Source organism: Anguilla rostrata, chromosome 11 (assembly GCF_018555375.3).
Source record: "Anguilla rostrata isolate EN2019 chromosome 11, ASM1855537v3, whole genome shotgun sequence".
Lineage (NCBI taxonomy): Eukaryota > Metazoa > Chordata > Actinopteri > Anguilliformes > Anguillidae > Anguilla > Anguilla rostrata.
Window position 1 is genome coordinate 31,137,786 of NC_057943.1, and position 15,156 is coordinate 31,152,941.

General features: G+C 42.4%; 1 protein-coding gene across 8 annotated transcripts in view; it reads right to left on the minus strand.

The window, feature by feature from the left end:
* LOC135234595 (membrane-associated guanylate kinase, WW and PDZ domain-containing protein 1-like) overlaps nt 1-7,042 on the minus strand; it is an 88,445-nt gene extending 81,403 nt beyond the window's left edge. For 5 of the 8 annotated variants that reach the window (XM_064299353.1, XM_064299355.1, XM_064299352.1 and 2 more), the window contains exon 1: nt 6,771-7,040. The gene's annotated coding sequence lies outside the window, so the exon portion shown is untranslated. Of the gene's footprint in view, nt 1-6,770 lie in introns of all 8 variants that reach the window. The other 3 variants (XM_064299351.1, XM_064299356.1, XM_064299357.1) reach the window with 2 other exon arrangements.
* Between the last annotated feature and the right edge of the window lie 8,114 nt (nt 7,043-15,156).

Consider the following 15,156-nt stretch of genomic DNA (forward strand, 5'->3'; position numbering starts at 1 on the left):
CTCTACAATCTATATGGTTAGATAATTGGTGATCTGGCAATCTAGCCGGCTAGCACACTAGCTAAGCATTTTCTCACAGCAGTATGTCTGTACCTAACCATCATCGGCCAAACCATGTGAACAGCAATATCATAAGTCTGGCACTGACAGAGCACTGTTGCCACCAGAGCCTGCTGGCAACTGAAGGTAGGCAAACTTACAGATACTGATAACACAAAACTGGGGGATAGGCAAAGTTTGGTCACTGCTTCAGTAATCCAAGAAGGTTTAGATCATCCAAATGTGAGGGGAACCCTGGCAAATGAAAGCTAAATGTAAAGTTCTGCACGTGGTAAATAAAAAATAAGGATATATATCCTACTTCATGGGTGGAAAAAAATCATAATGTGTTCAATCTTAAAAAAAAAAAAAAGGCAGTACTTGATCAAAGCCTATTAGGGCCTAGACATTATGCCGTAGCAGTAAAAAAGGTCAACATGATGCTGAGATCAAAAGAACATTTGCAAAAAGTAGGCTAAATTCTGCAAGAACATTAGGTAGTACATTGCCCTCCAAAATTATCCATGCCTGTGATAAATTAATGAAGTACTATGAAATAGTACTGAGCTATGTTTTAATCCTGAAAGTGCAAAATATTATATATTAATGATGATTCAATGGAATTTTTTCAAGAGAAAAGTTTTTTCCCCTTTTCTCACAAATTTGGAATGCCCAACCATGCTTACACTACAGAGCTTATAGCAAACTCAGTTGCTGAGAGCGCAGGCAAGCATGTGCTCTCCTCTGAAGCATGTGATATCAGCTCCCGCTTTTCATCGCAATACAATTCGCAAGTCAGGCTTCCACAGACATGAGCTGGAGGAAAACACTAAAAGTGAAGCCTAAGAGTCTTAACAAGTGCTGACATCCTGGCTGACTGGAGCCTGCCAGCCTTGGGTTACATTAGAACCAACTGTGTCTCACCCTGTGCAACTGCTGGTCACAGTCAGCAATTGTACAATCCGGGTTCCATATCTGAGCGTGGGGCAACTGCTGGTCACAGTTAGTAATGGTACAATCCGGGTTCCATATCTGAGCGTGGGGCCCACTCAAGCACAACAACGATGAACCATCCAGCAGCTGAAAATATTTTGTAAACCAAATCTTTTTCTCTCACCAATTCTATTAACCCCTTAGCGCACATGCCAAATCTTGCCAATCCTTGCCCATTTAGGGGGTACCCTATTTAAAGCTTTATAACTCCAGATGTGAACATCACAGAGACTTGAAAAATGGCTTAAATGAAGCAAGACATTTGTACAATTTACAATACTAACGCAGATTAGTTTATATTATAATTTTGAAAGAAATAAAGTGCCACAAATGCAATTGTCCAGACAAAAAATCTTATTTGCACTTTTTTAGTTTGCAATGAAATACTGAGAGATTGCATAGAGACAGCAGGTTAAACCATACACGTGCTGGATCAAAAACTTCTTGACCACAAGTTCATAAAATCTAAGGGTCAATATGTAGCCTAGAACTACTATAGATGTATGAAGCAAAAACTAAGCAGTGTACCCAGCGTCTCCAAATCTATCCAAAATGTCTAAATTATGCATTGCTGTGAATCACAACATATTCACGTATTTCGCAACAAATCAACTGTTTTGAATCAAGAAAATCATTGTTGCATCATTTTCAAGTCAGAATTACAAGCTTTCAGTCAGTACAGTGGTCTAAAATATCTAGGGGTCCAGAAACATATCCAAAATCTCTCCAAAATTAAATAAAATGCTTTTTGTCCATTATAAAGCATATAGCCTAAATGAGCCCCTTATGAAGTTTTAAGATGGAACATTGCTATCAGGTTAAAACATAATGCAAAAATATTTTCACACAATGCAGTACAGGACTTAAATGTGTAATTAACTCTTGTATGTATTTCTATACTTCGTACTCTCGTATGTTTTCTTGTATGGGGATGAGATGACGACATGAAAACAATTTTCAACCGTCCACCACGTTTTGGCAATGCTCCAACTCTGACGTCATCACTGTTGCATGCTTCACAAAAACTATTACACTACTAACTAACGCTTACATTACAGTGTGAAATATCCACATTATATAATACCACTAACCTATTTAAAGACACTCAATTTCAAAAATAACGTATATAACCGAAGTATTTTGAGCAGTAATACTTGCATAGCAATGATGAAATCTTATCTGTTTTCAGTAGATGGAGACAGAGACAGGAAATAAATGATATAGTTCTATCCGCTCCTGTCTTACACCAGAAAACTGTCAGCTAGGTCTATCAGCAAACATATGGCTTAGCTATGCTCAGAAGTCCTCAATAATAATAGTATTTTCCAATAAATTTCGAAAAATCGTTGACAAGGTTTCGTTAGCAGCGTCTTTGTTTTACTGCTACCGCGTGAATGCGTAATTGAATGCGATGATAAGAACATTTCCGGTTACGCTGACCTATAAAACGCTATTCCAAAAGCACAATTGGACATGTTATACATCGTTAGAAAGCTTATACTCTCCCCTACTGAATACACGAATTGCCAATCAAGCCAGACTGTACTAAAAAGTGCGACGACGCCGTAAACAACAGGTACCCAGGCATCACACATGCGCGGATATTTCCCAAAGGGTTGTCCAAGACAATATATGACCACTCAGTCTCAAAGGGGACATCTCTGTGCGTAAAACCAATGGTAGGGTTGTATATTTATTCAATATTTAGTCCCAGATATTGGCTGTAGAATGACATGGTATTATTTTTAAAAACTTTTTCTCGTTTATTTCGTTATTCAGTGAGCAGCGTTTTCACTGCTGTGTAGGCATATAGGCTATTGTCGGGTTTATCTTGTTGCTATGACCGAATACGATTTTTTAGTGGTGAAACAATATTTTTATGAATGCCAAGATAGACAATATTGTCCATTATGTCAAGGGTGGGGGTGTTTTCTAGATGAGACTGCAGGGAGGGGGTGCGTGTTAAATGAACGACCAGCGCGACAATGGTGGCACTGCGAAACTCCGTATTCGGCATAGTTGTCGTGTATCGTCTACTAATGAAACTTAATCAATACGTTTCTGTTTAACTCATACTTTGGTTGCAGTAGCACCGAATGTCTGTGTTGAGTAATCTCGGCACGCCTGCGTGCCGACCACTAGGGGCTTTGCGCTAAGAGGTTAATATAAACTTATATATATTTCCCATTTTTGAGCATACAATATCACTCATTACCCATATTGTTTATTTTATACAGCCGTCTTTGCTTGTCTTTATTAAGGGTGGACGCGTTTTATATCTTTATATAGAGTTGTCCATGTGTGGGACACCTCGCCAGTCATTTAGTAGAAGCAGAGACTCTGTGCAGGTTCAGGCTTGATATAGTTCTGGATATATATATATATATATATATATATATATATATATATATATATATATATATAGTGTATCTTAATATACAATGCAAGAAAAAAGCTCATATAAAGCTAATATACATTGAGCTCCTGCGGTCATCTGAGAAACCTGTAAAATGAGAAAACTCAGCAAATTGAGAGTGAGGCTGTGACCTCAAACTTTTGTGATGTGAGGATGTGCAACCTTAGCTGCTCTTTGGACTAAGACTTCAGAACAGCCATGCTAGTGAGACTGTGAGAACTCAGCATCACAAACATTCTTCACTGATAAGCCAAGAGAATGCCAGTCGGCAAGCGTCATTTGGACCACCATTGATGCAAGCTGTCGATCCACAAACGTTCAACTATTTTGTATTCTTATAACAGTTCTCCATTTGACCTTTAGTTGACCTCATTTCAACTGCCACACCTCAACGTGTCTCTTCTGGGACTATACAGTCCCCCTCAAGGGAATTACTGCACTTCCATCCCTAATCTTTCTGCTTGTGTTTGCGGTGTAAGTCACCCTCCATTACAGAGCAGCGTAGTGTAATGTAATGTACCTTTCTGCTAGCGGACTATTGAAGTGCCAATTATAAAAAAAGGCAAATCAGCACTACAGCGTTGGTGGACCAGCTGTGTTGATGGCAGGTCCCTAGTGGGCACAATACATTTGCTGTCGAGGTACTGGCTGAAAGAATTTTGTGGAAAGCAAATCTATTAAAATTACAAACGCAGCATTGATTTTTGATGAAATCAGACCTTGGTGATCAATTGAGACATCAGTACATGTTGGTACTTAACACTACTCCCTGTCCCCAGTGGACCGATCTCGGGAGTCTCTTGTCTTACGGTCTTGGAACAACTCTTTTGCGAGAAGGGATCATCGTGCTCATGTGGTAGTAGAAATCAGATTCGCAGAGAGCAGTTTGCCGAAGTGCGATATATTTCACACACGCCTCCTCTTGCTATTCAACCATTTCCCTATGTCTTCCTGTTTATGCCCCCCTGTGAGCTAGCATGCGTACCGTGTTTGAGGGTAGCATGGAAGCATTTAATTCTGTATTTAATTCTGTTCTGAGGTACATAGAGATTCTTGACTTTCCGGTTTGAATCACCACTTCCACCTTTAGACCTAACTTCACTGAGACATGACAACTGATGCATCAACCGGTTCATCGCCCTGAATTGCACAGTTCTTGTCAGGCTTACAGTGGTCTAGGATACACAATATCGGCATGCAGGGATAACTGTATGCTAATGTATTCAAGGAATGATTTATCATTACATAATAAGCCCAAAGAAAAATAGGCCTAATTTTCTTTATGGTACATTTGCCTCTCTGGTCTGAAACCGAGGTCTTGAGAAACCAGGATGTTCATTATAATGCATTGTTTAATTGATTGATTCAAGCAGTTGGTTACACAGTTAACTCACCTGAACTTGTTCCCTGGGCCTGAAATGGCTGCTGATTTTAAGGTAAAAGCAAAAACGAGCTAATGTTATGCCTCTCCAGGAGCGGGGTTGCAGACTCCAGGTCACATGACCAACCAGGCCTGTTTCACGGTTTAACAGCATCGGATTGCTCACCCATCTAGCTGCCTCAGTGTGTATGCATTCATCTAAAAAAAAAACAATCCACTATCTTCTCTATGTCGCATCTCACTATGTCTGTCACATACGCACACATACACACGCACTTCACGCTGTGCACAATAGCATGAACTCGACCCAGCGATATCTGAAACCCACTGTCTTGCCTCCCAGCTGTCGGCTGCTGAGCGTTGTCTGATAAAAGAGCTCACACAAACATCCACTGGAAGCTCTTTTTACCTGTCACATTTTTAACCATCACTGTGCTGAAGGGGATACACTGGGCTCTCCTCCCTCTAAGAATACCATCTAAAACCGCGACCATCTTTTTTAACCAAAAAAGATAAAACAATCTATTATCATCTAAAAATAAAAATCTGTGTTTTACTTAGTTGGAGTGAATTTGTGTACCTGCACTCATGCACATACACCATTTCAGAGTAATTCATTTAAATACAGCTGCAGTGTACTAGCAAGTGTGACACCGCAAATTGTACCACAAATGTAACAGTCAGATTAATGCATTATGGTGTTTCCTAATATCCCATACACCCTTGCTATTCTATTTACTTGCAGGTTCATGCAGTAATGGGACCATACACAATTTGAAAATAGTCTGCTGTACACTGAACATAAAAAATATAGTCCTATTTGGTGTCTTAGGCAATTAAGTTGAATCTGCAGAGAAAATACACCTGCTCTGAGAAAGGGCTCATCCACAAACAACCTATGAAAAAATACTCCATTTTCCAACATTTTTTCACCAAACACTCTCTGTTTGCGTTAGCACCCCTCCATGTTCAATATAAGCCATCCCTTACTGTATGTTGGACACAAAATTGGCTATAAATGGTTATTATTTGGGGAAGTCAGGCAAGCTTTGGTAGAATCGTCTTGGCTAATGTATCCTGAAAGAGCCCAGTCTTAGACAGCCAGGCCCAACAAAACAGGCCTTTCTCACAAACCTATTCTCCATTTCCATTTTCCACAGCTGAACCTCCCTCTGTGTTCATAAACACTGAGGTTCTGGTGTGCGAGCGGTGGCCAGGCTGGGGGGTGGGGGTGGGGGTGCAGGGGAAGGAGAAAGAAAAGAAAAGGATAACGCTACAGGCTACAAAAATACAACTGAAAGCTTAATTGCTCGGAAACCTGACAAAAATGGCCCGAAAATGCAGAGGTTTGTCCTTTTTTTCTCCCTCTGGTAAAAGCTCCATTTACTAAAGGCAAGTGTGATGAGAGGGAGAGGAAGGGGGGAAAAAAAGCTTTAAACCCATTTAAAGAGAGAGCTAGAGGGACCGAGGCAGCAGACAGACACAGAAGGAGAAAGACGGTAGGGAGGGAGGAGGGGGAGGGGGGGGGGGGGGAGCGGGGGGGCTTTGGGAAAAAGGAGACGGCCGGCATCGTAGATCCTTTCTCCGGCAGCCATGGCAGGAGGGCAGCAGCAGCAGGCGATCGTGTTAACAGATCCCCGCTCCTGTCTGCCCTTCACCGCACAACCGCCATCACAGCTGCTGCCTCTCTCTTTCTCTCTCTCTCTTTCAGACGCACGCTCGCACGCACACGCACGGACACACACACACACTCATGCATGTACACACAGTCGCACACAAACACACACACACTCATACACATGCGCGCCATCATGTACAGACACATCAAGCATCTCATCACCATCGCAACACACAGATGCTCTGAATTCGCTTCCCCCCCCCACCAAAAGCCATGCCATTGTTCGCGAACAGACAGGTACATTTAAGATTTAAGATGAATACCTTGCTGTTGTTGCTGCCACCGTATCCAAACTGTAATTCCAGCAGGAAAATCAGAGAAAGACAGATCCAGGCAGGTTGGTTTTCTATTCATCCACTTGCATTTCAGAAAGCGTTCGTCCAGGCAGTAGCCTTCTTTTTTTTCCCCCTTTTTTTTCCCACCCAAAGCCCACAAGCTCGGCAAATTAGTGGTCCTGCCCAGCTTAGAATCTAAGCCAATGTGAGCTATTCACACTCAATCTCCTGTCTGAACGAGCATCTACTGCTCCACAGCCTCCCACAAGCACCCGCCCACCTCAAATCAGATGCTCACTCGCTCGCTCTCTTTCCCTCTCTCTCCCCCTGTCTCTCCCTACCCCCCCTCTTCCTCTCTCCCTCTGCCCCCCCCCCCTCTCTCTCATGCCCACATAAATCCATGCAAAGGCTCTCTCCCGTGATAAACAAGGCAGCGGAGTCACCGGTCGCAGGTCATGTGACCCAAGGCAATCAACACTCTTAAGAGGAGTGCAGAGGCAGGGACTGGGGCAGGATTAGGGCTGAATGAGATTTAGAGATAAAGCCCGACAGGTCTGGCCCTGCGCGCACACACGCACGTTGCCTTCATTGTGTTCAGTCAACCCTGCGACTGACCGCGGCTTAGCGACCCTGGGGGTGCGACCGTCAGACTGCGGCCGCCCCCCCGTCCCGAAAGCTCCCTGCTAACGACCGCCAATCATTATCGCGCGGCGCTAAATGAGATCATTTATCAGCGATTCAATGGGCCGCTTCATTTATTATGCGATTATTAGTGTTTCCATGGAAGCAAGACCAGGTGTGAGAACAAACATTTTTGTTAGTTTTTTTGTCGTTTTCTTTGTTTTTGGAACCATGTAATACAACTTTTTGAACCATGAAATGTGTATTACTTGAAATAGCTGGGCACCTCATATGAACTTTGCTAGCTCCTAAGCTAATTGATGTAATACTGAGAATGGGTTATCAATTTCAGTTTTAAAATACCATTCACACCCCAGATCAGCTGACTGCAGAAACCATAAGAGATGATTGGGAACCCAGAGCATCTTGGGAAAAAAATGTAAAAGGACAAAGAAAAAAAAAACACTTTTGTGAGTACTGGCCTTTGCTGTAGTCCTTCCGTATCCAGTCAGACCCAGCGGATAATGCCAAATACACTGGGATAATTTATCAGTACATCAACAAACCCTGCCCTTAGTCATTATCGGCCTCCTACAGTGATTGATATTTCATTTTGATTTATATTTATAATTTTACCCATTATCTACCCAAACAGTGTTGACTGATCAATTATAAAACCGGGGAATTACGCATTACACTTCTAAACAGGCCATTCAGCCATCCAATAAATGTATATGTTCAAGAACAATATACGCGGTGTAATAGAATATAGATTTATGACAAAAGGAGAATATTAACATTCTGAGAGTAATGTGACCATGCCAAATTAGAATTTTAAAAGGCATGTTAAAAAAATTATAATGGACAGCTGAAAACCAAGCAGACAGGAAGGAATTTTCTTCAGCATTCTTGTATAGTGCTTGCTATTGTTCTACATTCCTTGATTGCAGCCTTGTCAGTCAAGTCTATTTCAATTTCTTCCGTGGTTTTCTTTGCTGTGTTACCCTCGTGATTTACAAACCACATTGGTTTAGGGTTATGTATGCTGATATTTCTTGTCTAGAAATTCAACTCACCATCTAATAAATTTTACATTTGTACATTGGGTCGCTCTGACCTAAATAATTGTTGTTATTTATGTTTTCCTTCACAAACACAGTTTGACAAGGTCAGTCAATCTACAAGAGTTATCATTATTTGTCAAGAAAAAAACCTAAGAACTGGATGTGCTTGGTACCTCTAAGTACATGTTCTGTACATGTTTTTTTTTTTTTTGGCAGTTTATAGCAGAAAAGCTTTTCTGGTTGCTGTATTTGGATTTTTTCCACTAAATGTTCCACTTCTTTTGGGAATACAACACAGATTCAGTGAAAACATATTTAATTGGCATACTTGACTACTTCTTTGAAATCAATCATGAAGGACTGTGATTGAGTCCACCATTCACCATTAAAATACACTTTTCAGTTTTCTCATTCCCTTGATATTTTAGTTTCATGGTGGTCAAAGGTGAGGCTGTACAGTAATATTTTTGGGAGACTTGTGGTTAGCCAGTTGCTATGCACTCCATAGTCAACCTAGTTCACGATATTTGGTTGTTCAGGGTTGTATATTTTTACAATTTAGCAGACACAGATCAACTTATGCAGTTTACACACAAATAAGTTGAAATACCTTGGTGAAGGGTACAATGGCAGTTACCCACCTAGGAATCAAACCTACAATCTCAGAGTTGAAATCCCAGTTCCCGAACAATTACAGTAAATTGCAGACGGTTTTGTGTGCTCTCCATTCTGTGTGATTTTGAGGGGTATGTTTTCACAGTTTTGCCTGGGTCAAGTGGGCTGAAATTCCACTTGCCCTGTCTCCGTTTTTTCTTTTTTCTTCAAGTCTGAAAAAAATCCATTAGCCAGTTTTTCACAGTTAGAAGTTGACAAAAGAAGTGCACTTAAGGGATTAAGAAGTTACTTGTGTAAAGATTAAATGTTTGGTTGAAAGATATATGAAAAACGGCAGGATGTAGTAGTATGGTGTCCGGTGTCGGGTCCTTTTTGCGAAATCAAAATTGTAGGCACCGCATATTTCGTTTTATTTGAATTGAATTAACATTCATGTGCCGAAGGAGCTTCATTCTATTTTTTTCTTTTTTACAGAATTAGCCAAAAAGCACGGTAGACATTTGGCTAACAGTTTCCCCACAACGTTCCTTCCCTCTAATACCTGAACAGAGGGGTTTCTTGCAATTTCTTAGTTAGATCTGCTGCTGACAAAGAGGTAATCATGCAGAGATATTGTTGGCATCTACCTATAATATTTTGTGAGTTAAAATATTGAATTCAAATATATTTATTTGCATTTGTTCCATCCATTTTTTAGCATAAAAAAAAAACATTACCTAAATGTGTAACTATTCTGGCCCAGTTTTCATTAGCTAATAACCCTGTAGCTAAATATCTTAAGTGCTCAGCCATGTGCTATAACTAAGAAATGATGTCATTCACAGCAGTAAAATGACTCGGTAGATCAACTGTTGCTCAAGTGAAAGAAATAATGATAACTCACTAGTCAATCATTAATTGACAACAAAGGCATGGGTTACTTAAACTAAGTGGAACGGACTGACTGCCATTGGAGGGGTAAAACAGCCTCAGCCATTGGAGGCTCAATAGGGCAGTTGCCACTTGCATTCCTTCCAGAAGACATATTCTTTGGTTGTTATTTTGTCTCCATTAGCATAGAACCCATAATATTTCCAAATGGTGCTCCTGAGGTGTGGTGGAGTTACAATGCTCCTTGGTACCTCCACCTAATGTATAGCCTACAGCCTACATGGATAGCAGAACCTACACATGAGCTTTATTTCTACTTAATGGTATACCCTGCAGAAAAAACAATAACAGGGCTTGTTATTGGTCGCTTCAAGCGCTACCATGAGTGCAGCACAGTTGAGCACAGAGCTCGACTGGGCTCCTTGTTTCACCAAGGCAATGGGATTACAAGTTCAAACCTTAATTATATATTCAAACCTTGTGACAGGTTTGAGTATTGAACAACAAAGTCCTGCTAGCTAGCTATAAATCTGTGGACTAAATTACAAACATAATGTATGGCTCTGGTACGCTAAATAATGTTAACTGGTAAGTAACATTGGTAACATTATTAAAGTTAGCAGCTTAGGGCCAGCACACAACAGACGCAGGTGGGGCATCACCATAGCATCACTGATAAACAACAACGGTAATGAGCTACATTGCATGCTCAGAAATGGGGAAATTATATTATTTTAAACTGATACAGTTATTCCTAGCAAATGATTTTATTAAACACATTTTGCTAGATTTGTTTTGTACTCACAATGTGAGTTAGGTTCCCTGTAACAGTGACGGATCATATACAGATCATGATTTCATCACATGAAGGCTTCCAGCTGTCGACTTGCGACTGCTGGTGGACTCAGGGATGAGTGCTCTTATGGGCTCCGTCACAAGAACTGCCAAATTATTTAATTTGGCAAGGGGAACAGCGTCAAAAAGTATGGCAGCATGTGCCAAAGACAAACAAACTGCATTGGCAAAAGGGAACAGTAGTCGCAAGTCAAAGCTCGCCAACAGGGACAGATGGACTCTTAGCAAGATAGTTGCTAAACACCCAAAATCTATGGCAAAAATTACCACAGAATTAAATGGACACCTGTGTGACCCAGTCTCAACAAAGCGTGTACATCCAGAGAATCAAAAAGCTGGTATTTGTGGCAAGGCCACCACTTGGAAAGTGCTTTTATTCAAGACTACAGCACAAAGATGCATAGCCTGGTGTAAGGAGCACAACATATGGACCACTGAACAATAGGAAAAAAAAGAAATAACTGACTCTGTGACTCATTGTGCGAGTAGTTTCCAAATGGCAGCATAATACCAGATTTGTGGAGCTCACAACATAGTTTTTTTTTTTTTTGTTTGAGGCTGAGGTCACAGAGGTGTTGATTACCTTATGTGGTCATGTTTCAGGCCATAGTTTTGGGGTGTTTAGAACTATCCTGTTAAATGTCTGTCTGTCCCTGTCGGTAAGCTCCGTAATGTATTGATCCTAGTCACACTACAGTGTGCCAGCATTCCCTGTAATATCTCTTAAGGTTACTTAATTCTGGTTTTTCCTTGCTCAGCACACTCCAGTCTGTACTGCTTTGTAGATTACTGTCTGTACTGCTGAGCATAATCTACTGGTCAGTAGACACTGGTCCAGGATTAGCCACTTATCTAAACACTGTCTGGAATGGTCTCATTCAGTCTTCCTGGCAAAGTCAGCGCCAATGACACAGTAACCTTACATAACCTTACATACCATGCATCAGTTTAGTCAGCTCCATTTTAACCTTTATCCCTTTCAAGGGATTGGTTATTTTGGAGTGCTTTTTCAAAATTCTTAGTCAGTGTTCTAGAACCCAATTGCCAATACCGACAGTGATTGTTACATCAGCATTAGAATATTCACATCAGAACATTCTAATAACGTATCTGTGATCTTACACCTTAAAATATGAATTATTCAACTTAAAACCAGGCATGCAGCCCTCCCATTCTGCCCACCCGGATTCTAACTGACAACAGGAAGCAATGCACTTTGATCTCATGTCCAACAGCTGTGTCACCTGAGATGAGAACTACAATGCCCAGATCACATGTTCTAACCGCAAGTCCAGACTGTGCAAAGGTTGAGCATGACTTTGATGTTCCACAGCCTATTCCTTTGACTAAAATTGCTCACTGTGAGTTGTCTGGCCTTACATTACATTGGTTTGCCAAAGCCAAAAGGACCATATATACCAAAAATAGGACCAAAAATAATAATGACACAATGTGGCAATGTTTTAGGTAGGAGACCTTCTCCTAACAGTAAAATAATATAGATAAAATGCAATAAAATACACAAATTGAAAATTGAAAAAAATGAAAATTCCATATTTGTGGTAAAATTACATAAAACATCACATAGGATTCAAATGGCTGGTGGAAACACAGCAGGTATTTATACATAAAGACCTGAATTCTGCTCACAAAGACACAATTGGTACAAAAACTATTCTATACAATGAGAGCTCGACAGAAACCACAGGAAGCTCTTTTCTACGATGTAATTTAATAGTGAACTTCGGCTAATAGTCTTAAACATGGGAGATCTACATATCTAAAAAATCTGTATGTCACCCGTGATAGAAATATGATAAATAAGAACTTCATTGTAGTTATTCTCTTGTCTGAGATAGAGAGGGATATCTAGATGTGTAAGGGGTATCTGTTGATGTCTGGGTGTGAAAGGGGTATTTGGGGATAACTGTCAGTGTAGGGGGGTATCTGGGGATATAAGTTTTGCTTTGACTGATGACAGGGTTAATATCCCTTACCTTGTATTACACCACTCATGTTTGATTTAGGTGCTAATCGGTTTGATGGAATATTAATAAAAACCTAAGTGGATTCAAACTGTCTACAGGCCACTGAAGGGCAGTGCTGTGGTGACATGACATCACACGGTGTGTATTTAATTCGGTCTGGTCAGTGCTGTCAAGCTGTACTGGATCACAACTGAATTAGATACTCGTTTCATGTGATTATGTGGTTATTTATGATTGCGTTTGGAGTTTGAGCTGAATATGGCAGACCACAAAATGTGCTCACACTCGCTTAAACGCACAAACACTCACATAGACACACAAATAGGAAAACACACTCTCACACATGTACAAACGCCAACATACGCATACACAAACACAAGCATAGGAACACACAAGCATATGTACGGAAAAAGAAGTGTACACACACACGCAAACGGTTGTGCGTGCATACACACAGGCAAACAAACACACACGCGCGCACATGCACATACACACGCACACACACACACAGACCCCACTCAGCACCTGCCCTTGCAGAATTACTATGCACCACAGACCCCATTCTCTCTCCATTCTTCCTGCCTCCTGCATTAGCATAGAGGTTCGCTTTCCTCCGGTCCCTCGCAACAGAACGCGTCCGAGTGCGAGAACCAGTTCCGTGCGAAGGACAAAAGTCTCCGTTTTTTTTTTTTTCTTTTTTTCCCTCCCCTTGTAAAACCCCAGAGCGCAGAGTCCAGCTGTCCGTTGGGCTATGGGGAGAAGTCTCCTCATTAAAAACGTGGCTCTCCAGATCCAGGCTGCGGCGCAGAATGCGGAGCGGAGCACAATAGCAAGCGCCACGCTTCCCCCTGCAGTTTCCTTAAGAAAGCCCTTTTGTTCCCATGGCATCTGGACGTGATCTGGCTGCATTCGATGCAGATGAACCCCCCCTGCCGCCCCCCCCCCAAACCCCCCCCCCCCCCACCTCCTCCCGCCGCCCACCCCCCACACGCACACACACACACACACAAACCCTGCCCCAGGCTACAGAGTGCACCCGTCTCCTTTCCTCTGTGAAAGGAGGTCTGTGTATCAGTGGTTCTACGCACAAAGCCTGCAGGATGAATTGGAGAAGGAAAAAAAAAAAAAAAGAACGGCGGCTACTAGCCATCTGTCGTTCGGAGCTGGATGTGTCTCCCTCCTTCCCCGTGTTTCCCACCCCCCATCACCTCTCTCTCCCCCTCTCGAACACACACACACACACACACGCACATACACACACGCACACACACACACGCACATCCCTTCCCCCACCGCCATCCCTGTATGCACAGCACACCGTCAGCCAAGCTTGCACATCGCCCCATTTCCCCCCCGCCCGCATGAACTCCTCACTCACACAAACAATGTCACGTCTGGGTGGGGGCAGAGGGATGGGGGTGGGGTGGGGGGCGGGGGTGGGGGGGGGGGTGTATGAGTGCAGAAAAAAAAGGAAAAGAATCGCTCCCACTTGCCTGGATGCAGAGACGGCGCGATTCTTGAATGAAGCGGTAATCCTCTCTTTGTGCGGGCGGCAAACAGAAATTAGTCTCCGACAATGATCCAGAGATCTGCAGTGGAGCAGCCACAGAGGCGGCGGCGGCACTGGACGTGTGTTTGCGTGTGCGTGTCTGTGTGTGTGTGTGTGTGTGTGTGTGTGCACGCGCATGTGTGTCAGAGGGAGGGAGAGGCTACGGGGGTCCCTCCACACCAGGAGATCTGAAGCAGAAAGGGAGGAGAGGCAGAGGTAGAGAGAGAGAGAGAGAGAGACAGAAAGAGAGGAAGCTGAGGAGATGGGCTTCCTTCGGCGCTATTGGCTGGAGCGAGTGTTGGAAGGAGGCTCGCGGTATGCCAGCCGGAGCAGCTGCAGGATGCTAATGCAGGAAATGGACTCCTTATCTGTGACATTTTCAGCATGTGAGAATAGCAGCCATCTTCAGCAGCCATGGGATGGGGGTTGGGGGGGAGGGGGGGGGGGGATGATGCGTTCCTGAACAAGCAACAAGCACCTGTTTGCTTTGGTGGATATTGCCAGAAACTAAGGGTTAACAACCCATGTACTGACAAACCAAGCTGAAATCCAGCAAAGAAACAGGAGTTTCAGGAAGACAGGAAATGGAGGGATATAGAAAGAGAAAGAGGGAGATAAAACACAAATGCAGGCCTGATCAGCCAGTTCCCAGTTTTCCTCTTCACATGCAGTAAAATGTGTAGCATTAATTTTGGTCAGTGTTGAATTAACACAGATTTTACTTAGTGTCTCCACTATAACTGCATAACTTTGCATTACACACTCAGGCAGTGGAAGGCCTTCCTTGTGTCTGTATAAAAGCATGGACTGTT